At 39.5% G+C, this 24472-nt stretch overlaps 1 protein-coding gene across 4 annotated transcripts in view; it reads left to right on the forward strand.

Moving 5' to 3' along the window:
* Positions 1 to 24472, forward strand: part of LOC131426423 (atrophin-1) — a 388733-nt gene that overhangs the window by 97858 nt on the left and 266403 nt on the right. The gene's annotated exons all lie outside the window — the stretch shown is intronic.

A 24472-nucleotide genomic window follows, 5' to 3' on the forward strand; every position in this document is an offset into this window, starting at 1 on the left:
ATCCAAGCGTCCAAACCCACCACACACATCTCCTCCAGTTGCTTCCTGCGTGTGTTCAGCCTTTGCGCATCTATTCGTAAATGTGAAACACATAAACATAGGCTCGATTACTCCTGCGTCTCTCGGCGGCAGCAGCTTCGGGGCGTTGATGAAAATGTTTCTCCCCATGTGTCAGTCGTTTTTGTGTCTTAAAGCTTTTTACAACATCATCATCGTCATGACGGTGCGGTTCATCATGGGAAAGCTGATTTCGATTAACTAATCCGGCAGGTGAGTGTGCTTGACACGAAGCAGGTGACGACTTGACACGCTAGCGTAGCGATCGGACTCATCTGTCATCGGAAATCTCCGTCGTAGAATAGCAAAGGAAGCGAGTTGTTATCATCTACGGTTCGAATTGAGGATGATTGGATACAGGTTTGCCTCTAAGAGGACACAAACTCGAAAAGTTAAATCCCTAATCGTGTCAGGTTTGAGTCATTAATGGTAGAAAATTCTCGGTATTTACCGAATTTCGAGAATTAAAAATTTATATCCAAAGACGATTCGAGCTACATTCTTGCTGGTCACAAATCCCATAAACTAAAGTCAACCAGAACCCATAATTCTGAAATCCGCTTATCTCGACAATTCTGGAACGGCGGCCTCCGACTCCCATCCATGGTTCGAACAGAAAGACATAACAAAATAAAACTAAAATCTGTCCGTCGTTCTTTGTCCATGTCCGAGCCAGCAGTTTCAGTAAGCAAATGTGTGGTAAAATATGTAAATTAAATTGAATCGATTAGATTTGATTGTATCGGAGGGTTCGAGTCAGTGTAGGCCACAGATTGGGAGCGCACACCGAACGACAAGTCTCGAACGAATCTCGGGAACAAAATGATATGAATAATAATAATAAGACGAACAGTAGTAGTGCGACTTCCGCACTCGTCTTGCTACTTCAGGAATCAAACTGCGACCGACTCGACCGCATGATCGAGGGGCAGATTGAATTAATATTAATACTTATGTTATGATTATTTTAACACCCTTTCGGCTGCTGATTCTGATATACTGCCGCCGGAGACTTGCGAACGACCAACCAACCAACCGGTCTCTCCCTCCCACTCGGTTTCCAAGCCGAGGTATGATTAATGGCTTATGGCCTGTGACATCATTTGTCGGACGAACCTGAAAAGATTGAAGCCAAAACACACAACTTTGCACTGTAAAATGTCTTATTCCTCGGAGGCCAGCCGGGTCAGGAGTTGGGGGTGGGGGGAGTGGCAAGACTTTTGATGTCAAGTAGAGTCAGAGTCCTCCCAGCAGGGGAAAAACAGGGGACGGTCCGGGATCGATGGAAAATTTCATTAGGAAAGTTTACTGGCGATTGACAGCAGATGGTGTTTTTGTCAACTCTTAGGCTGAAAGTACGAAACCAAGTTTGGGGATAATTTACTGAGTTGTTATATCGATCATCGTTTAGATGTTAGAAAAAATCTGTGCCTGATGAAAAATTAGATTTTTACGAAATTCGAAACATTTTTCCATAAATTCCTCCTGTTAGCAAACGTTATATTCGAGTTTTTTTCGATTCTCTTCAAATTATATAAATTTCGTCGTGAACCACTTCCCCCAGGGTTAAGGATACTTATTGCACACTCTCCCCCTGAAAATATTCTACCAAATGATCATCTCTGAAGAAGTATCTGTGCCAAATTTTATAGCAATCCGTTCAGTAGTTCCGGAGTTATCCGTTACAAACATTACAACCCCTTCTTAAGAAGCACTTACTACATCCCCCCCTCACGAATACCCTTTAATCATATCTAAGTTGTGCAAAAAGTATTGTCTTCAAAAAGTATCGATTCTCGTCAAATTAGATCAATTTTGTCATGATATCGGTTTTTTTATGATCTCCCCTTGTTAATGACATTTGCTACGCTCCCTCCCCAAAAAATAAGATTCACGACCATCTCTGAAGTGCAAGAAGTATCTGTGCCAAGTTTGATAGAAATCCGCTCAGTAGTTTCAGAGTTATGCCGTTATAAGCATTACACTTTACCCCCCCCCCACCACTTTTTAAAGACACTTGCTACATCCACCCCACATATAGCCATATCTAAGATATGCTAAATGTATCTATGGTTTTCAAAAGGTATCGATTCTCGTCAAATTATGATTTTTTTAATGACCTCCTCTTGTTAATGACATTTGCTACGCTGCTTCCCCAAAAAAAGGTTTATGACCAGCTCTGAAGAGCAAGAAGTATCTGTGCCAAGTTTGATAGAAATCCGTTCAGTAGTTTCAGAGTTACGCCGTTATAAACATTACACCCCTCTTTTAAAAACGCTCTAGATACATCCACCCCTCATATAGTTATATCTAAGGTATACAAAAAATTTCTATGGTTTTCATAACTTCGATTCTCGTTATATTAATTTTTTCATGACTCCCCCTTGTTAATGACACTGGCTACGCTCCCTCCCCTTTATAAATACGCCTATGACCATCTCTGAAGCGCAAGAAGAACCTGTACCAAGTAAGGTTGAGTAATTCCGGAGTTATGGCGTGACATATATACACATCCTTTTATATATATACCTAGATAGACAATTTATCGACGAAATAACCAACGATAAACGGTTCCAAGTTGCCACCTTGGTTACCACATAAAAAACTAACGTTTCGTCTTGAATCTGAAATCATATCATATGGGCTCAATGAACACGTTCTCCATTTAAGGTTACAGGGCTTTGGAACAGTAAACTGAGTATTCACTCGCTCCTAGTGACCTAACTATCACATGTAGGGATGTCGGAAATTTTGAATTACACCATTATTTAAAAATCGAGTATAATTTTGAAACTATTCGATTGAAATTTATTCGATTACCTGGGTTCTTAATCGATTACTCGATTATTCATTCGATTATCACTATGGGATTTTTTTGATTATTCGATTAGCTCAATAATCGAATCTTAGTTTTAAGTTAATCGATTAAATATTACTCGATTATCTGGGTTATTAATCGATTACTCGAATAATCGATCGATATTGCGACATCCCTAATCACATGCAGTTTTCCTTTCAAAGCCTTCGATGTGAGCTATCCTCTTCGTGAGGAATGGTTGCCTGGTAGTTTGTTATACGGACGGTTCGCTGTTGAATGGTCGTGCTGGTGCTGGTGTCTACTGTCGTGAAATGAGGCTACAGCAGTCTCATTCACTTGGTAAATAATGTACTGTGTTCCAAGCAGCGATTCTAGTTGGATAAGGCACAAGATCCGTTCTTGAGCTGCATCCAAACATGCCAGCTACTGGCGCAGACAAAAGCAGATTTGAATCTGAAAAATGTCAAAATATCTACTGCATTTTTCCAAGCATCATTGCAGTGTTCTGGTCAAAGCTCTGACTGGACATTGGAAACTCAATTATCACATGGCGACTATTTAGCGTGCTGAGTATTATTCAAGTGATTGGTTTGAATGCGATTACGGTCCCGCATTGACGCAACTACGTATCCGGGTTTTTGGTGCGTATGCGGAGCTAAAATTAAAGGATATTCTATCGTTTATCACCCAATGTGATAAGGAGCTGTAGTCAGAGAGGCTCATCGTTGTTTCTGGAGTGAATGAATCCTTTATGTATTGGCCTTAAATAGGTTTTAGCAGATTGTTTGGCATCCCTTATGGAGTGCCGAATTTACTTCTGTTCGTACATACTGCGAATCGTTCTGTATTCTTCCGGGAATGCACAATGATATCGCTTTTGTAAAAACCTCTCGGGGGTTGGAGGTTTTATTAACTGTGCATTTTGGCACCTGCAGATCGTTCAGCATCCTTCCGGGTATGCAGAACGATTTGTTTCTTCATGTTCGGTGCTGTTTTCCCATCTCGCCCACTTCACAATTCCCTTCCATGTTCCTTTTATCCTTCCCTTTTCATCAGGAAAACGATGAGAACCTACGGCAAGGCACAAATCTCCAAATAACTAGGGGAACGAGCCACTTGAGCCAATAAGTTCAGATTCCTGATGATAATTTAACGACGAAATAACCAACGATTAACGGTTCCAAGTTGCTTCCTTAGTTACCACATAAAAATCTAACGCTTCGTCTTGAATCTGAAATCATATTATATGGGCTCAATGAGCACGTTCTCAATTTCTATTCAGGAAGTTGTAGCTGGTCGTGTCTTTTCATTAATTTCTTAACGGGAAGATAAAAAAAGTAGCAAATAAGGACGACAAAATTTTAAATTTTACTATCAACTTTACATTCATTCCCTATGCCATTGTAATGCAGAAGTCGAAAGATCTCAGTCGATGTATTTCAAACTGTTATCAAACAATTCTAAGGTAAAATTTGTATAGGTGAGGATAATCTTTTCAAAAGCCAACCAGCAAAAGCTGGTTATTGGCGAAATAGATTTTGATTCATTCCCAGACAGATTTGAACTTTCGGAAAATTTTAAGATCGGTTTTGTTGAATTTAAAAATCGCGTTTATGAATTCATGTCAGTTTTTCGGCATAATCATTTTTTTTTAGATTTGCCCCAGTAAACGTTCAGTCCTTTTAGTTTTAAAGAAATGCAGATAAATTTAAACCCCACTTTCTACAGATTTCAATTTTTTTCATCGATTTGAAGATACTATTTCTCAAAATTCACGGCAAGACATCAAGGGTCGCACTGCGGTAAACACGCGTTATTGGCACTCTGGTTTGCCCACAAGTTTGAAACACGATGTTCAATCTTGCACATTGCACTTGTGTATAAAGTTGAGTACGATTCAGCGTGTACAAGCTCAAACATGGCAAGCGGTGTTCAAGTGAGTGTGAAAACTTTCGTGCGTATCGTGAATTATTGAAGCGGGAGCACTAAAATTTGTATTCCACAAAACCACAACCACAGGTCGTGAAGGTAATATTTCTCAAAACTCAAAACTAAGGGTAGACATGATATAGGAACTTGTGAGCACACAATTTTCTGCTTTTTGACTACTCTCATCCTTTGCCAACATTTGGATTTTTGATTGAAATTCATTAAATTTTTGAGTTTAAGTAAACGTGATATTAACTACTTTCTGAGTCTCAGTCATTGAAATGTTTCCAAATAATATTTCTCTCTAGCAAGCTTCATATTCCAGTTTAATAGAATGCCACTCCCCCCTTTCTTGGAGTATCATCTAAGGCGCAGAAAAAAACGGAAGAAGACATTCAAAAATTGTTGGTTGATGCTTGAGATGAAAAAAAAAAGAAACGGGAGAACAAAATGCCACCGAAGGAAATTGATTATTTTTCCTCCTTCGTTCTACAGTAGGAGTACAACATCACTTAGAACGAACGAACGAACTGGAACTTCCAGAACTATCGCCGCCAGGGAAAGATATTCAAATAAAAATTTCAATAGTTTCATAGAAACCTCGCCAAAGCGGTAAACGAAACCGATTCGTTGCATCGAGGCTTTCTTTTGACCGACTGAGACGAGGAACAAGATGGGAGTCCTCTGTATTTTTTTTTTTGTTTTGCACCAATCGAAACACCGGTCGGTATAAACTTGTCAAAGTTGCTGGTCCCATCGTCTTCGAAACGGTCGATAGTGTTTTTTTTTCTAGTGGTGTTAGAGATTCAGTGGTAGCCTTCACCAGAACGGTGGAGGTTACAGACAAACCGCTCAATATCGTCGCTGTCTATTTGTGATTTCGGTGGAAAACTCATTGTTTGCTGAATGGTGGAGAAAAGATATTGGTTTTCGATTGCAAGAACCGTTCAACCATTTATTACACATTTGGTTTCCATTCAGTTTGTTTACCCTCTGCCAAAATGGTACCAATAGTGGAATATTTTCGCGTTTGAGAACGTTTTGCATTAAGCAGGAAGCGTATTACAATTTGAACTGCTTTGCACGGATCAGTCGAAGACGAAACGTAAAAATATTAATGAAAAAATATGCGTTTTGTTTTTTATTACCTCCGTGAATCCCTGGCCCTGGAGCTACAATTCCGTCATTTTGTTGGTGATAAACAGTGTAGTTTCGCGTCTACAGCTGTAATTTCCTTGCCAGATGGTGAGTTTTTGACATGAGTTCGCCAGCGAAAGCAAGTATTCTCGGAACCAGTTTCAAAAATTTCCGAGTGTGAGTTCAGACCGCTAGATACTGTCCGGTTTTCGTCCCGTTCGATTGCGATATTGAGGCAGATTGAGACTTACAAGCTTGACCTGAACATATCTTGAACTGATATACATTTTCACAAACCTAAATTCAAACACGACTCTTTCTTTGAGCCTTTCGGACCAGACTCGTGTGATCGCGGAACCGCTTGAAAACATCACCAACAGTAGAAATGTTCATTTTGAACGTACGTAGATTTTCAAAACAAATCGCTGTTAAAACCAGTCTTCAAGAAAACATGCACCGCGTTGAACTTGTGTACAGTTTTATGTGTGCTAGCTCATATCAAACTTATACACGGCCCTGCACTCAGGTTTACTACCTACCTTTTCTTTATATCATTTATTTATACCCGGCTTTAACCTAGTTGCGGTCGTTCACCGGGTCCTACCAACCTGAACAGCGTGCACCGGAGTTGTACACAAGTGCGTGAGTTCAAGTATGAACATATGTTTAAACATCGAGTTTGCGCACGAGGCACTACTCTCGAGCGATCGACGATTATATTAACTTCTTGTTTCTTGGAAGCTTCCGGTGTTATCCCGAAATTTTATTTTAAGTCAACTTAACTTAGAAAATTTCGATTTTTTTTTTAGATTACACTAGATCTCGACGTTTTATGCCTTTCTAAGACAAGTCCCAGAGTCGATTTTTTTTCAAAAAATTTATTTCTGAGATTACAACAGGTCATGCATTTCTAAGACATTTGGCATAAAAAAATCCTTCAATTTTGCGGGTTTTTTTTTCTACGCGGATTTTCAAAGTGTCAAATTTTCAGTCCAAAGGTCGTTTTTTTTTTCAAAGATTACATCATATCTCAACGTTTCATGCATTTCCAGGACATTTGACATACAAAAAATGTCCGATTTCGAAAATCTCAAAATGTTTCCAAGTTCCAAAGTCGATTTTTTTTTTCAAAAAATCTGCTCGGAGCCAGTTTAAAAAATTTCCGCGTGTGAGTTCAGACCATTAGCTACTGCGTCGTCGTCGTCGTCGTCGTCGTCGTCGTCGTCGCGTTCGATGTTCAGGTTGGTAGTAAAAATCACGATATTGATGTTTAAAGATTATCACACACCTAAATTCCAGCATGACACTTGCTTTAAGCCTTTCGGACCAGACTCATGTGATCGCGGAATCACTTAAAAACATCCCCAACAATAGAAACGTTCATTTTCAAGATGTAGAGATTTTCAAAACAAAAATCACTGTTAAAACCAGTCTTCAAGAAAACATGCACCTCGTTGAACTTGTGTACAATTTTACGTGTGCTAGCTCATTTCAAATTTATACACGGTCCTGCACTCAGGTTTACTACCAACCTAAACAGCGTGCACCGGAGTTGTACACAAGTTTGAACATATGTTTAAACATCGAGTTTGCGCACGAGGCACTACTTTCGAGAGATTGGATTAACATTTCGTTAAATATATTGATGATTGAAGCTTTCGACGTGTTTTCTCAAGTGTTATAGCAATACAATATGACTGTTCTATTGCATACAAGTGACGGCTTAAAATTATTGATTGGTAAGCCCAAAGAAGCATTTTGAGGTTCTTTTGAAGATAATTTTGAAGATATGTGGTTGAAAACAAAAAAAAAAATGAACAATAATTCATGAAAGTGTTTTAATCGAATATGTTTTAGCAATTTCTGCTATACACTGAGGTTCTCTTTTACGCGGTTTTTATGTGTTCTTTTACGTGGTTTGGCGCAGTTACGCGTTTTTTTTACACGGATTTCTGAAGTCACCCAATTTTTTATGCGGATTTTCAAAGCTATTCGGTTTTCTTGTTTTGTCTAAGAAATACACGTGGCGTCGCGATCTGGTGTTACCTCGATTTGTTTTAAATTAACTCTAATACTTAGAAATTTCGCAATATTTTCAAAAAAAATTTTTTTGAATTACACCAGATCTCAACGTTTCATGCATTTCCAAGACATTTGGCATACAAAAATCGATTTCTGAAACCTGAAAAATTTTGCCAAGTCCCAGAGTCGATTTTTTTCTAAAAATTTATTTCTGAGATTACACATTTATAAGACATTTGACATAAAAAAAATCCTTAGATTTTGCTGTTTTTTCTACGCGGATTTTCAAAGCCAAATTCTCAGTTCAAAAGTTTTTCAAAAGAATGTTTTCAAAGATTACACCATAATATCTCTCATTTCCAAGACATTTGGCAAAAAAATCGATTTCTGAAGCCTGAAAAATTTTCCAATTTCTAGAGTCGATTTTTTTTCTAAAGATTCATTTCTGAGATTACACCAGGTCCATGCATTGCTAAGACATTTGGTATACAAAAAATCCTTCAATTTTTGCGGTTTTTTTCTACGCGGATTTCCAAAGTCTCAAATTCTCAGTCCAAAACTCGTTTTTTCCAATAATTTTTTTTTTAGATTATAACATATCTCAGTTTCTTGCATTTTCAAAACATTTGGCATAAAAAGAAATTTTCGATTTCGGAAATCTCAAAATTCCCATTGTCCCAATGTCGATTTTTTTCATAAAACATTTTTTTTAGATTACACCAGATCTGGACGTTTCATGCATTTCTAAGCATCAAAAACAAGTTTTTCTTCAGTTTTGCGGATTCCTTGGATTTCCCAAGTTACGGGGTTTTCTTGTTTTTTCTTAGAAATGCATGAAACTTCGAGATCCGGTGTTATCCCGAATTTTTTTTAAAGTGATCTCTAACACTTGGAAAATTTTGAATTAACAAGAAACCGTTCAGATTACACAAGATCTCGACGTTTCATGTATTTCAAAGACATTCGGCATGATAATTTTTTTTTCGATTTTGGAAGTTTAAAACGTCCCAAAGTCGATTTTCACAAAAAATAATTTTTTTTTGAGATTACACCAGATCTGGACCAGGTTCTTAAGACATTTGGCATCGAAAAAAATTTCATACAATTTGCGATTTTTTTCTACGCGGATTTCCGAAGTTACGCGGTCTAAATACCAGTCGATGTTAACAAAAAAAAATTTTTTTGAGACTAAACCAGATCTGGACGTTTCATGCATTTTTACGATATTTGACATCAAAAAATTTTTTTTCCTCAGTTTTAAGGTTTATTACGCGGATTTCCGAAGTTACGCTTTTTTTACGCGGATTTCCGTGGTTACGCGTAAAAAGAGACCTCAGTGTACGCTAAATTTCTAAAAAAAATTACTACTCCCTAGAAATTGTGACAATGCTTTTCTAACTTCTTTCTCAAACAACATTCAAAACTGCATCAGCATTTGGTCGTTGAAAACATTTTTGGAACAAAATACACAAAAATAAAGCGCGTAGTGATCGCTAACTTAAAATGTCTTTTGAAGAAACACAATATTCCATCGTGTTTCTCCAAAAGACGCTTATAAGATCATGGCGGGTGACTAATCAAAGAACAAGATTTTTCACGAAATCCGGACGAATCCCCTCCGGTCTTTTAGAGCCTAAATGAATCATCAATCCCGAACAATCAATAATGATTTGTTTGCAAGAAGATAAGAACATTCAACTGCCGAACAGGATCCAACTTTTATTTTCCCATTAACATTGTACTTGTGTACAAACTTCAGTACGATTCAGCGTGTACAAGCTTAAGGCCATCGTCCAAATACCATGCGCGCGGGTAGTTTTATGAAATTTTCGATGGAAATTTTGAAAAATTTGGCAAAAACCAAAAACATACAGACCTTTGAACAGCTTTTATCTATCTGCAGGGCAAAAATGGCTAAAGTATTCGGAGGATTTTCCGAGTCTTTTCAAAAATAGCTCTGAAAAAATGAGTTTTTTTGTGATCTTTCACAATTATTTGAAAAAATAATTCAATGGTATGAAATTTTTTCTATCAAATAAACCTTATGCTGGCTACAAGGATCAGATTCGGACACATTTTCGGAAAACCTTTTCACGCTTTTCATGGAAAATCAACGAATTTCATATAACCGATTTCGTTGAAATTTTTGAAATTCGTTGATTTTCTATGAAAAGCGTGAAAAGGTTTTCCAAAAATATGTCCGAATGTAATCTTTGTAGCCAGCATAAGGGCATATTCAGGAGTGTTCTAGTTCTAGATGCATAATTTATGTCAGTTTTAAAATTTAAATCTAGAAATTATAACAAAATAAACTGGCAGCCCCAGCAGTGTTTTATCTGTGTTTCAAATATAGAAAAAATAGAACGGCAATGTTTACCAGTTTTAAATTTGACAGTAGAACTGGTCGAATAAATAAAACTAAAACGGATTGCTGGGGATACGTTTGTTTCAGTTTCATTTACATTATAGACCACCCATATGAATCTTGCAGCTGCTGAATTTGCTCTAAGGTTCATTTGAAAGAAAAAAACTATATCATCGCATTATTTTGCCAGATAATTGTGAAAAATTCCATTTCGCCGAAAGGGTCATTTCGCCAAATCCTGAAATCGTCTCGAAATCGTAATTAGAATTGATTTAAATTAAAGACAAACGAAATATGATAGCGTTAACGCCCGTTTTGTTAACTTACCATTGTACTTCTTGAATAATGATTGATTGTTGTACTCTTGAATAAAGATTGATTCATGAACCTCAGAAAGGAGTTCCCAAGAAAACTTGTTGACTATTAGCTAGTAAGTATCAAAGCAATTGCATAGGTGTATCTAACAGGCAAATGTAGGTGGTATTTTCCGTTTATTAAGTGAAAATTAAAAAAAAATATCTAATGCGCCTACGCCACATCGTTTTAGTTCATGTGCTGTCTGACCTCGCTACCGCTCGTTCGGACCTAACTAAAGCAAAGAAACCTAGCTTTGAGTAGTCCGGGCAAACGAGGCGGTTACAGGTTTGTACGCAAGAGGCCGCCGCTTCCGACGGCGGGTCGGCGGTCGACTCGGCTGGCCATCTTAGCTTCGGTTATGTGGCTGCGCCACATCAGTTATACAGGAGACATAACATGTAGGAGATATGACCCTTATGGCAAAATTACCATTTCGGCGAAATGACCCTTTCGGCGAAACGACTTTCGGCGAAATTATCTATTCGGCGGAACGATTTTCGGCGAAATGGCTTTCGGCGATATGACCCGCTCCCATTTTACAGAGCTATTTTTGATAAGACTAGGGATTTTTCAGCCATTTTGCCCTGCAGATAGATAAAAGCTGTTCAAAGGTCTGTATGTTTTTGGTTTTGGCAAATTTTTCAAATTTTCCATCGAAATTTTCCTAAACCATCCGCGCACATGGTGGTACTTGGACTATGGCCCTAAACACTTTCGTGCGCAGCGTGAATTATTGAATGCCTGAAGAATGCATACAAAAAACGCATGTTTTGGAGATACCTCCTTAAGAGTGCGAAAAGTACTTCCGAAACTTCGTGCTTCGATCAGCTGCAAAAATGTATTGCTCTTCACGGAGAACATTTTGAAAAAACGTTAGATCACAAATGTTTCAAATTTCAAATTCCTAAAATGTGATCTGCAATTTTATTTGAAATACTTTTGCAAACTCCACAGCTGAAAACCACTACTCAACTGGTCGCACTGTTGTGAAAAACGACGCGATGTTTGCACACAAGTTTGAAACACGATGTTCAATCTTGCACATTGCACTTGTGTACAAACTTGAGTACGATTTAGCGTGTACATGACAGGCGGTGTCCAAGCGAGTGTGAAAACTTTCGGACAGTAACTAACATTTCGAACAACTTTAATATAAGTTTAGGTAATATAAAAGCTTCTGCTACCTGAAAACTTAAACTTTGTCCAGTAAGCTAACACATAAGAACACGAATAATGAAAACCAACTATTTTTTTTAGCGTTCAACCATCGACAAAATGGTGCCCGTAGTAACATTTTTTTTTCTGTTCATTCTCAACACAACATTTCAATCAAAGCAAGCATGAAATCCAATAAATCGCCATAGCGAGAACCCACTGTATTGAAACTCTTTGCGCACCGAGAACCCAACAAGGATGCCAGAGCAAGGAGGTGGAGGGCAACAACAACTACAAAAAAAAATGGAAACAAACTGGAAAGAAGTGCTTCTCATTTTTTTAAAGTGTTTGAAATTTTTCTGCTACTATACTTACTTTGATAACGATGGAAAGGAACGTCCTTTGTGTGTTAGCATCGCATCCCTGGGATGTGCCGGGAAACCGTGAATAGCTGCTGGTACCAGCTGGTATCGGTCGTGAAAGGGACGACCGCCTTTGATGGCTTGTTGTCGTCGTCGTCGTCGTCACCATCGTTTCGTTCACGCGCAATCCCACTCCGATGCTTGTCCCGCTGCAAGTTGGAGTGTGTTTTCCAGGGGTGGCAGAACAGAACAGAAATGTTGAATTTTTAAGCTTCTCGCCATTAGAGACAGTACACTTATTTCTTCATGGCTTTTATTCCGCTATCGTCCTCGGGTGTGCTGCTTCGGGGACCCACCGCCACGGAAACACAGGGACGACGGAGGGGGGAGGGGAGGTTCGCGGAAGTAGCAGTAAATCTTGCTTCCTCTGTCATGCTTGAGCGCGGCGGGATCTCGTGTGCGGTGAAAAGTTTTCGCCTACTTTGATAGAAGAGATGCAAGGAAAAAAATGAAAAGTGGAACTCTCTTGCCCTGCCTCCTGCTGCTGCCTGGCCTGGCCTGACGGAGAATATCTCGCGAAGCTTTTGTTTGTACTCGTTTCGTGAAACTTTTCCGCTCTTGTGGGTAAAATTATTCTAATTTCTTTTATCCTTGTCGGGCCTTTTTGTTGTCGCGCACGACGAAGGTTTGTAGATGTTATTCATTTGACAGTTAGTTGTTTGTTTGTTTGTGTGTGTGTGGGTTTTTTTTTTGCAAATAATTTTCACAAGTGCCGCTCGAACTTTTTAAGCCTCAGAGTTGAAAAGACGAGATTGTCACCTTCTCGAAACCGACGGAGGTACTCAAAGTGCCAACATCAGTGTTGCCAAACCGCAAAAGTTTAAGCAATTTTTACTCACTTATTGCCTCAATTAGACTAAACTTGCTCCGGTCCGGTTCCGTCTGCCGATCGGAGAAGAGAGTCCGTGCTCTTCGCCATCTCGAAATGATTGCCGGTAAATTGATTCTGCAAACTCTAATCAAAAACTTTTCGCTCCCCACTATTATATAACCAACGTCGACCGGTCTTAGAAGCGCCATCTGCTGGCAGAATAGCAGGCAGGCAGGCAGGGTAGTAAAACTTTAGCATAGAACACTTCTCGGTTCCGGCGAACGACGGACCGAGCTTCGAGCCGGAAAGGAACCCCAAAGTTTTCAGCTCTATTCCGGCTGATTAGTCGAAAAGTTTTTACTGCTTTTGAGTAGAGTTCGGAGGCGTTACGGTTCGAGTTGGGTTGGGCTAAGGTTTTACGGAGGATGAAACTCTGACATTAAATGGAGTATCAATAACAGATTAGGCCCCCGCAGATGATGATGGTCCTTACACTTTCAGAGCTTAGCAGGGTAGCAGGGATTTGAATTCGATGAGTTTTCTTTGAACTTTTCCGTTCGGGGTTTGTCCGCTTTAGCGACCCTGTAATGGGCCCGGGTAGGATTTCAATAAGGCAAATACGGATTGTACGGGTTGTACATGAGCTTAGTCAGACGTTTGATTGGTTGACTGTTGACATAATACTTGCCAAAATCGGTAGCATATTCACTTTACGCCGCTTATTTCACGAAATGGAATCCTACAAGAAAAACGCGGTAAAGATGCCGGTACGATTCTGTTTTCTGTGTCCTCCCTTTCCAAGCTCACTTGTCTTACAAGAACAGTGCATTCGTCAAATTCAGCATTCGCTAGCTCTTCTACTAACCGGTTGAGGTGGGTTTGGTGCGGACGGACGAACAACAACCTGTGCTACATTTGTCTCTGCAATACATTTTCTGATCGTGTGGAAGTCAGAGTTGTTTCTGTTGTTTTCTGGAATTTTTTGCATAGAATAGCAAACGACAAAGTCGAAACCACAATTGTTTTTGTTGGTGTTCTGCAGTAGCAGCAGCAACAACAGCAACAGCTTTGAATCGTATCTGGTCGTGGTAAACTTTTTCAATCAGATTTTGTGATTGAGGTTTTTGCTTTCCAGTTGTCTACTGTTCGAACGAACGAATTCTGGGCTGAGCGGGAGCGGTGCCGACGGTCACTCGAACCGAGTGGAGCTTCTGCTTTTTGTCGGCAGGACGAACGACCAAACACGACACTTGGGAATAATTGATTTCGTTTTAATGGGAGCAGAACTGGTTGTTTTCGAATTGGCAAAGGTACTCGCAGAGCTGACACCAGGAAGAACACGTTAGCCTGATTGATTCGTTTTTAATTATTGCAACACGGTAAGACCCTACGAAAACTGTGAATCTCACAGAATCGACAGAAAACATGGAACGTGTTTTCTAGATTAGTCAAACGATTTCACTAAAAAAAAACCATTGAAAATTGCATCGACAATGGTTATCAGGTCCTATTCGATTCCTTCGTTTATCGGAGCTGGACAGAGTGCTTACTTCGCCAAGAAAACGTTGGACACGTACGATAACCAGCGTACGACACAAGTCAAGTCCGCTAATGAATCGCTGGACACAAATCGAGTGCAGAAACTAAGGCATATTCGCAACAAAATCCCTAACTACGTATACCTCAGGAAACCCTTCATCAGCGCGTGAAATATTTTGCTGCTGATGTTTAGAGGCAAAAAGTATGTATAGTCTTCAAAAAGTGTCGATTCTCTTCAAATTAGATAAATTTCGTCATTGTCCCCCCTCCCCCTGAAAATGTCCTAATAATCATCTCGAAAGAGCAAGAAGTATCTGTGCCAAATTTGATAGCAATCCGTTCAGTAGTTCCGGAGTTATGCCGTTATAAACATTAAACCCCCCCCCCCCCCCCTCCTTCCTTTTCCCCTTTTTTAGAGGCACTTAAGTTACGCAGAAAGTATCTTTGGTCTTCAAAAAGTATCGATTCTCGTCAAATTAGATAATTTTTTAATGACCCCCACTGTTAAGGACACTTGCTACGCTTCATCCCCCCTGAAAATCCCTTTATGACCATCTCTGAAGAGCAACAAGTAGCTGTGCCAAGTTTGGTGGCAATCCGTTCGGTGGTTCGGGAATTACGCCGTTATAAACATTACACCCCCCTTTTTATAGGCACTTGCTACATCCACCCACCATATTGTCACATCTAAGGTATGCAAAATTCTCGTCAATTTATATGATTTTTTCCATAGCGTTCTTTGGCGAAACGCGTTTTGGAATTCATTGAAAGCAATCGGTCGCTCATAAATTTCAACCTCAATAGCGCCACATTTGGCTAAAGTATCTGCCCTTTCATTACCTGTAAAAGAGCAATGCGCCGGAACCTAGACTATAGTGATTTGATAATTATTATTCAATATGTCGTTCAGATACTGGTTTATTTTGGCCAAGAATAACTGTTCATTTTTGCCAGCTGCGTTTGAGCGACAAAAAAAATCCGGATCTGTCAATAAGAAAACTTGCAAAGAAGCTTGGTTTGGAATTTTTTGAAAATTCTATGAATTTATCAGTTATCAGTAAGATGATTTTGATAATTTTAATGTTTTTCTCCAAATGTGGGAAACATGTAGGGATATATTTCGGAGAATTTGTGCAGTTAAATGAAATTTATATCCAAAATGTCTTTACATGGTTCTAAAATTTAATGGAAACTGAAATTTATTCATTTACAAATTGTTAAAATTACATATGAAGATGGTCTAAAAATGGCCGAGTCTCACTAGAATTTGTCTTGTGAATTTTCTGAATATCAATTTTTTTCGATATTCTAATTTGAAAATTCGCCTAAAAATAGCCAACTTTGAAAGTTATAATTTTGAAATTTCGAGATAACATCAGATTTTTTTTCGTGAAAACAGCAAAGCTTGACGTTTCGTGCATTTCTGATAAAATAAAAAGACCTCATTACTTAGAAAATGCGCATAAAAGGAGAATACTGAAAATTTACCACAAAATTTGCTCAATATATTATTAACATAACTTGAAAACCAGTATTAGTTCAAATGGCATTTAGGTTCATTTCACCGAATGCCGTTTCATCGATAACCGAGAGTAAATTTACCATTTTTCAACATGTTACTTCACCGAAAAGATCCATCTCTCGGAAAGAGTCATTTCGTCAAATTGCACAATCACACTTAAGTCTCTTTTTTATGCGTGGCATACGTACCGCATAAAAAGAGCACATAAAAATCGCATAATTTCGAAAGTTTGTACGAAAGAAAAACCACAAAACCCTAAAAATTCGCAATAAAAAACCGTGAAGCTAAGGAAAATATGAGAAAGGCAAAACTTTTTTTGTTACCGGGAATTTTGAGATTTCGAGATAACACCAGATTTTTTTCCGAGATACCGACGTTTTGTGCATTTCTAGGTCAAAATAATAAAACCGCATAACTTTGAAAATTCGCATGAAAAAATTTAACATAGAAGCAGTGTATTAGAAATGGTCCAGATTTCTACCTGAAACCCGACCCGAACCCGAACGCGACAGCTATTGGTCGGATTCAGGTTCAGAAAAAAATATGTGTCGGTTTCGGGTTCAAAAATTTGGTCGAGTTTTGGATATTCGAACCCGAATACTCGAGTTTTTTCGGGTTGGGTCGGGTTTATGTGAAGATTTTTAATTTTGATCGGGTACAAGTTGGGTTTGAAAGAAAAATTAGGGTTCGAGTCGAGTACGGGTATTAGTTTTTTTTACCTCCGGTTGGGTTCGGGTCCGGTTAGGGTTTAAGAAATCGTTTACCTTTAATTAATTGATCTGAAGAAACTACGAACTTTTGAGTTTCCTCCAGCCATTAAAGATGGTGCAGACTTCTCATGGAACCGATCTAGCTGCTTTTGTTCAAGGTTTTCAAAGTTTTTAAATAGTTGTAAGTTGTTGTTTGTATTAAGAGAGTTCTTTCACACAGTTAGGTGGGTTCGGCTTTTGCCTCTTTGAATACAACATTAACTCCTGTCGCTTTATACCATTTCAACACATCTTTGATGCAGTGACAAGATGCCGAATCAGACCAGAATAGCGAGAGAACGTCATGCCTGCTTAGGAATGGTAACAATCGCTTCTTTAGGAAGTGATGAAACTTTGGCTTGCACGACCACAGCTGTATATTGCTTGCTAAACCATTTATTTTCTTGGGAAAATTGACCTTTTTCTTCGTACTGGAATGCTCCTCTACTTCGTTCCGTTGTATGGTCGTATAAAGACTAGCAACTAAGAGGCTCACACCTTACAGGTGCTAGGAACTATGCACGAAAGTTGGGGACAGTTTTGTTTATCTTTTTGCTACAGTACATACCGACAGATTTGGTCTTTTCATCAATATTTGCTTCACCTTCGCGTCCTTCTGGTGATTCCTCAGATCCGTTTTTGTTTCGTTCCCAGTCAAACGTGTATCGGAAGTCGATTTTCTCGTAAAACTGCTCATACAACATTAGAACAAGGAAGATGTTCTTTGAGAGCCACCCTACTTTTACCCCAAAAAATTGACGTAACTTGCTTGAAAATATGTACGCAAGTTGGAGACAGTTTTATTTTTCTAGTCACAGTACGTAGCGAAAGATCTGGTCTCTTCTGCAAAATTTGCTTCACCTTCGCGTCCTTCTGGTGGTTCCTGAAATTTGCGTTTTTGTTCCGCTCCCAGTCTTTTTGGTTGTTGTCAAACGTGTATCGAAAGATTTTAGAGCGTTACTTTGTTGTATGTGTTCTTACTGACGGATTCGGATTTTCATTGCGACCGCTCACAATTGCTTCTCGCACTTGCTCTTCTTTCGACGCCATCTTCGATCTCGAAGCTTGTAGTACGAATATAGGGGTGTTCAGGTTTTATCGCGAACAAGCCTTTTAAGTGATTCCAGGCCTCTGAAAATGTAGTTTCAATGGAGTAGCAGACTTGTGTTAATCCTGTTCATTCGTAGAGTAATTTATTTTTCGAGAATATAGATCCATCAACTAGCCCCGCCTTAATGCAATGTTTGCGTCAAATGGATTCAAACATTAGAAGAAACATTTTAACTTCTTTAGCTAGATGAAGTTTTTCTATCGATTCTGCGACTACAGCAGTGCTATAATACGCAAGATCATTCACATCCTCTCATTTCAAAACTTGTGCAGCAACTATTAACTAACGGTAATAATAGACTCATAGAAAGGCATCAGATAGTTACTTGTTAATAGTTTGTATTAAGGTCCCCATGTTTTTATCTTTCAAAATGACACCATACTGATCCCGTTTACCGACAGCGATGGAACGGAAACGCCTCATCCTCACCCCATTTACCGTTGCCACCGCCACTGCGATTGAAATACGAACGTGATAATTTAATAAATTCGAAATTAATACACTAAATAACCTCGGCGTGGTTCCACATACGGCCCGGAAAAGGAAAACGACCACATTTCCCGCATGCCGGTGTGTACCTAAAACCGACGATGGTGCACGAGGTGGCGGCGGAGGAGACTCCGTGAGAGATATAAATGGAAGCGATGATGCTCTGATGATAGTGCGTGTTGAAATACTTGCCATGTAAGCCAAGAAGCCGTGTGCTGCGCACTTGGCACACACACAACACCAGCGTCTTTGGTCTGAGGAGTGTCGGGGAGAGCTTCAACGGTCATAAACATCGCGCGTGGTATTCGCGAGATCCAACATCGGTCGGTCGTAAAACAATTTCTGTGCCATTAGCTGCGGTTATTTTTTTCTAATTAACTATAATTGATGTGTAAGAGGTGTTAACAATTCGGCGTTCCTTCGGCGGAGTCCTTCGTCTGAAGTTTTAAAAATGGAATCTTTGGTGATCATGAGATCAGATAAAACCTGCGCTTGCTCGCTCCCATATCCGTCCAAACCGTGGGAAGATAAATCAAGTCAGACCATCGACATTCTCATCCACGCAAAACAGAACAGCGTCTCGTACGAGACGAGACCTCATCTGTCACGAGCTCAATCAAAGCAATTTATCAGTTCGGTCGGTCACGGGGAGATCCCTGCACGAGGCAACGAATCTGGCTTCTGTTGAGCAGCATCAGCAGCACACAACATGTGCGGTTTCGTACCAAAACGACACTCACCGAACTTCACCCGAAGGTAAAACGCGAGGAGTGGGATGGACTGCATAATTAATCTTTCGAAATCACTTGCGTTGAGTGCCCAAACTACGACTGCGACGACAACGACGACGACGATGACGGCGATAAATTAAAATAGCTAATTTAAAAGTCATGTTCTCTAATATCTTTATTACCATAGTCAAACATCGTACGATGCTGCTCCGCAGTTCAGAGCGAGAGAGAGAGAGAGAGAGAGAGAGAGATCAAATCGTGCAAACCTTCTTCTAAACCTAGCTCTCGGAATGGAAACGCCACCGTAGCGAAGCAAGACAATGTGGTGATAGAAAAGATTGAACGAGCGGACAGAGGCGGTAGTTCGAACCGTGCAAGGGAGCCAGAGATGATGACTGGCGAGAAAATCAATAAAAGTAAAGATTATTTTCATGTGCAACGATAGATAAATCCCGCCGGTTGTGTGTCGGTCTGTTTGTCTACCCGACGAGAAACCGCCGTCTGTTTGTTTGGTTTCAATCGGAAAGTTAGTTAGATGGAAATACAATGAGCCGTCGTCGTCGTCGTCGGTTTTGTTTCTGGCACAAGGTGAGGAATCTAAAGCTTAATTAAGTCTGCAGATTTCGAAAAAGCTCGATCAGATGATGGATTTTCACTGCACAGTTTGTTGTATGAGAATGCAAAATGTTTAAAGGGCTTTGCTTATACATTTCAAACGTTTTCACTCCATTGGAACACTCCTAAACTTTCACATTTACGAATTGTTTGAAAGCGCGCTGAACAAAATCGGTACTGTTTCCAAACCAGACACGCTTCACTCGAACCCACACCACAATAGTTCCTTCGAAATTTTTAAGCTTTTTTCGTTGTCAAAAATTGTAATATTCAAGTAAAGTCACTAGGTTGCACATATCTCGAAAAACGCTAATCATCAAACGTTAATAACTGATCTTAAAGACTAGTAAAGACTGTCCCAGAAAGTATGGACGCAACCAAAAACCGCTTCCATTTCGCAATGGTTCTGAATCTTTCAATTTTTATGGCTGCGTTTTGTTGTTTACACTCTTCTCTAACCACTTGTGCAGTTGTTTATTCGTTTTCATTAGTTTGTTTTGAAATGCGTGGACTTTCAGCAGAACAACGTTGAAAAATTGTGTACAAATGGTGCACAAAACGCGGACTGTCGCTGAGAAAGATAGCAAAAGTGGAAGGAGTGAGTGAAAAATCCGTGCGAAATGCAATCAGGAAGTTCGGTGAGGATGAACCAAGGATAAACCGAAAACGGGTCTAAAAAAAGGTCCTGCTAACCCTCAGTTGGATAAACGTATACTGAAGGCGTTCGAGCAAAAGAAGGAGATTGGGGATGTGGCCTAAAAAGTGGGCACATCGAAGTCAAATGTTCTTCGTGCTAAAGAACGTTTGAATCTTCGAACCTATAAGAAGCAGAAACAATTAAAACGTAGTCCGAAACAAGAAGCATCGATCAGGCCGAGGGTTCGAAAGCTGTACAATACGATTCTGGCTGGAAATTTAAACTGCATAATCATGGACGACGAAACCTACGTGAAACTCGATTACAAATCCTTGCCGGGACCACAATATTATACGGTGCGAGAAGGGCAAGTGTTAAACCAGTCCGAGACATCGATTGAAGTCGAAAAATTTGGTAGGAAAGCTATGGTCTGGCAAGCAATTTGTAGCTGCAGTAAGATTTCGAAACCCTACATCACCACTGCTTCAATGAACAGCGAAATATACATCAAGGAATGTTTACAAAAACGATTTCTACCCATGATTCGAAGCCACAAGGATCCTGTTGTCTTCTGGCCAGATCTTGCTTCTTGCCACTACTCGAAATCAACGGTAGAATGGCATACTAACAAAATGTCACTTTCATCTCAAAAGACATGAATCCACCAAATTGCCCACAACTTCGACCAATTGAGGAATTTTGAGAATTAACGAAGGTAACACATGGATCAATAAGTCCCGAGAGTAAAGCAGAGATGGCGCTCGTAGTAAACCAGTAACCACGTCTCTCTAGAGTACTAACCTTTGCTTGAAACGGGTCAAAAGTTTAAGTCGATCCGACCAGAAACAGCTGAGTTATCGAGGTTGGAGTAAAGTCGTTTTAAAGTTTGTTTAAAAAATGGAAAAAAACGAGTTTCGTGTTTTGATAATACATTGTTTTTTAATGGGTACAAATAGCTTTGTCGTAAATTAACAAAACATATTTTCAACTATAATCTTTTGAACGTCGATACGTTCATAGGCTTCCAAGTCAATAGCCCCGAAGAAATTGTTCTAAATCTTCCTCTTTTTCCCCTGAAGAAGATGCTTCTCATCAACGTCGAAACGTTGGGTTTGTTGTTGATCAACGATTTTTTATACGGGTACCGCATAAAATCTAATTTCGTAAATCCGCACTAAAAAACTGCATTGCTTTATAAATCCCCATAAAAAAATGCCTAACAACGGAAATCTGCAGAAAAAAACGTTACAGGGTTACAGTACGAGACACGACCGATCACGATGACATTAAAAATGCACAAGAAACCTGTTCTACGGCATTATCGAACCACACCGAGTGCAAGTCGGTTCGATACCGATTTTAAATCTGTGGGAGCGATTTTCTTATACGCGAAACACATACACAAATCGAAAGTCTTTTTCGATCGTGCATTAAAATAAATCCGTATAAAAGGTCCATTTGCTGATGCGCACAAGCAACCTTCTCTACGGCTTTAACGAACCGTAATTAATCGAGTGCAAATCGGTTCGATACTGAACACACTGCAAACCGAGCAGTTCGTTGAACGGACGACAAAGCGAATATTTCATCCATCCGCTCTGCACGAAGGTAGGCGCTGACTAAGCAAAAAATGTGACAGAGCCTTCATTTGTCCTGTGCAGAACGGTGCGGTAGGTTTTCATGCATAACGTGAAGCTTCTCGATACCGACCGATGCAAAACTGCTACTAAATGGGAAGTGGGATGTGTGAAGCAACGATCAAAACTGCCGGCCGTGTTAGAGGAATCAAGAGGATGATATCATTATAGCACACTGTGATTGACTCGTGAAAACATAGGTCAACTCAAACCGATTTTTCAATTGCATGCTATTGAAATATTGGCTGCACCCTCTCAGATTTGTGTGGAACTTTCTGAACGTGTAGACTGCCAAAATTTATCTATACTGTCTTTTGAAAAGGGTCAAACTTTTTTAACCCATTTCTTTTTCAAATAGAGTGGAAAAACGAGAAATGCTACAAAAAGTGATACACAGATGATTTTTACAAAAACAGTGATATATTCGAATAAAAAAAACAAAAAACTGTTTTTACAAAAACAGTGATATATTCGAAATCCCACACTGAAAGAAATTGACTGTAAAAATTTAAAATCGATTAACAAAAAAACATTTTTGATTTTGATAAAATTTTGTCCCAAGATAGGTGCCGATCGTTCATACATTGCAAGCTGAGCACTTTTAGGGGAAAAAGAAGTTTTTCTAACGAAAACTATTTCTTGTCCAAACTGATTTATTTTATCCAGTGTATTTTTATCGAAAACTAAATTAAACTCAAAGTCATTATAATCCAAAATTCCAATGAAACTCCATTTGTGAGAAAATTGCACTGAATACTCTATTGCTAGTTGCCGGATATTATCAAAAACTATCAGTGCTGGAAATAAGAAAGTTTTTGTTAGAAAAACTTGTTTTCCTTAAAAACGTCCATTTTGCGACACATGGAAGGTTGACAGGGAGCATAATTATCTGTGTTGTTGGTTTACGCAATTTCCTTCCAATGCAGAATGATGATTTTCGTAATTTGAGTATTTTTTTTCCAATAACCATGTTCTCTTCAGCCAATTACTTCACCACTGAAAAACTGAGAATCCTCTTCCACTATTCTGCGATCAACCAAGGTTATGAGGAATGGCACCACAGAAACTTAGTGGGCCTTGGTATTTCAGCTTCAAATGATTTTAGTACCAAAGCTGTCTATCTCTCTAGCCATCTACGCAAACGGATACTACTGTCGAAATGTGCACCGGTATTTTCAGGTCGCATTCGATAAAAAAAATTGACACTATTGTACTTCGACTGCTGTGAACCACCACACAGGATCGGTTCTCAAGTCAAGTCAAGTAAGATTAATTAACAACGAAACGTGTTAATTAACAATCCATTTAGACCGAGAGGCGAGAAAACCATTTTGCATTCTACTCGGTTGCACGTTCAGGTTTCCAAACAGATTCATTTCGATCCACTTCCGGGAACTCAGTCAGGGCCTGACCTGTACCGCAATTTATTACCTCTCTCGACGGCGACGGTCCGTTTGAATAGGGCGCCAGGGAAAACATGCACAGGCCGACCTGTGAGTTTGTGTATGAGTGTGTGTGTGTGTGTGTGTGTGTGTGTGTGTATGTTTGCGCCAAAATGGAGAATCAACTTCGGATTGACTCACCCGAACTTACTAAGCTGCAGTGCAACGCACCGTCCCTACAGGATCCAATGTGGAACCTCACCTCAACTTCAGCTTCAGCTTTTCGAGAATCGTAGTGCAAGGAAACGGAATCAATTGAATAGAGCAGAATGTTTGTTTGTTTGTGTATGTGCAACAACAGATTTTCCTCGCCGTTCGTTCGCAAACAGTTCGTATCTACAGGAAATTGAGAATTTACGCAAATTTGTCTGTTTAGAAACGATAGCAATCTGTGTCTAATGGGAGTGAAGTCGTAAATTACGTTAAATTGTTATGGTGGATGGTCTCTACGATGGTAATTCGTCGGTGGGAAAGTTGGTTCTTTCCGCAAATTGCTTTCCGCCATGAAAAAGTTCAATAGTGAAGAATGATCCGATTTCATTGACGTAACAGATGAGCCCATCTGCAACTTTCCGATATAATCATTACCATCGTCATCATCATCATAAGTATCATCATGTTGGTTAGTCACGACATGAGGGGGCTCATTTCCTTTAGGCCTACCGCAGAGATAAAACCTATAATCATCACAACATAGAGTTTGCTCTCGCCATCCCTCTTCGTGTCATCAATATCCGTCTTGTTGTGTAGTAATCGACGTGGGGATATCAGATCTGGGCCAATCTCCCCATCCATCCGCAGTCCTGTTCAGTTCGGTCACCTCTAATAACCTCAAATGTACGATGCTCACCATGTGTCATTATCTGTCGATTGTCTGTTGTCCAGTGTGTGTGTGTGACCGCCCGGACCACAACAAAGTGATAAACG

The sequence above is a fragment of the Malaya genurostris genome, chromosome 1 (genome assembly GCF_030247185.1).
Source record: "Malaya genurostris strain Urasoe2022 chromosome 1, Malgen_1.1, whole genome shotgun sequence".
Classification (NCBI taxonomy): domain Eukaryota; kingdom Metazoa; phylum Arthropoda; class Insecta; order Diptera; family Culicidae; genus Malaya; species Malaya genurostris.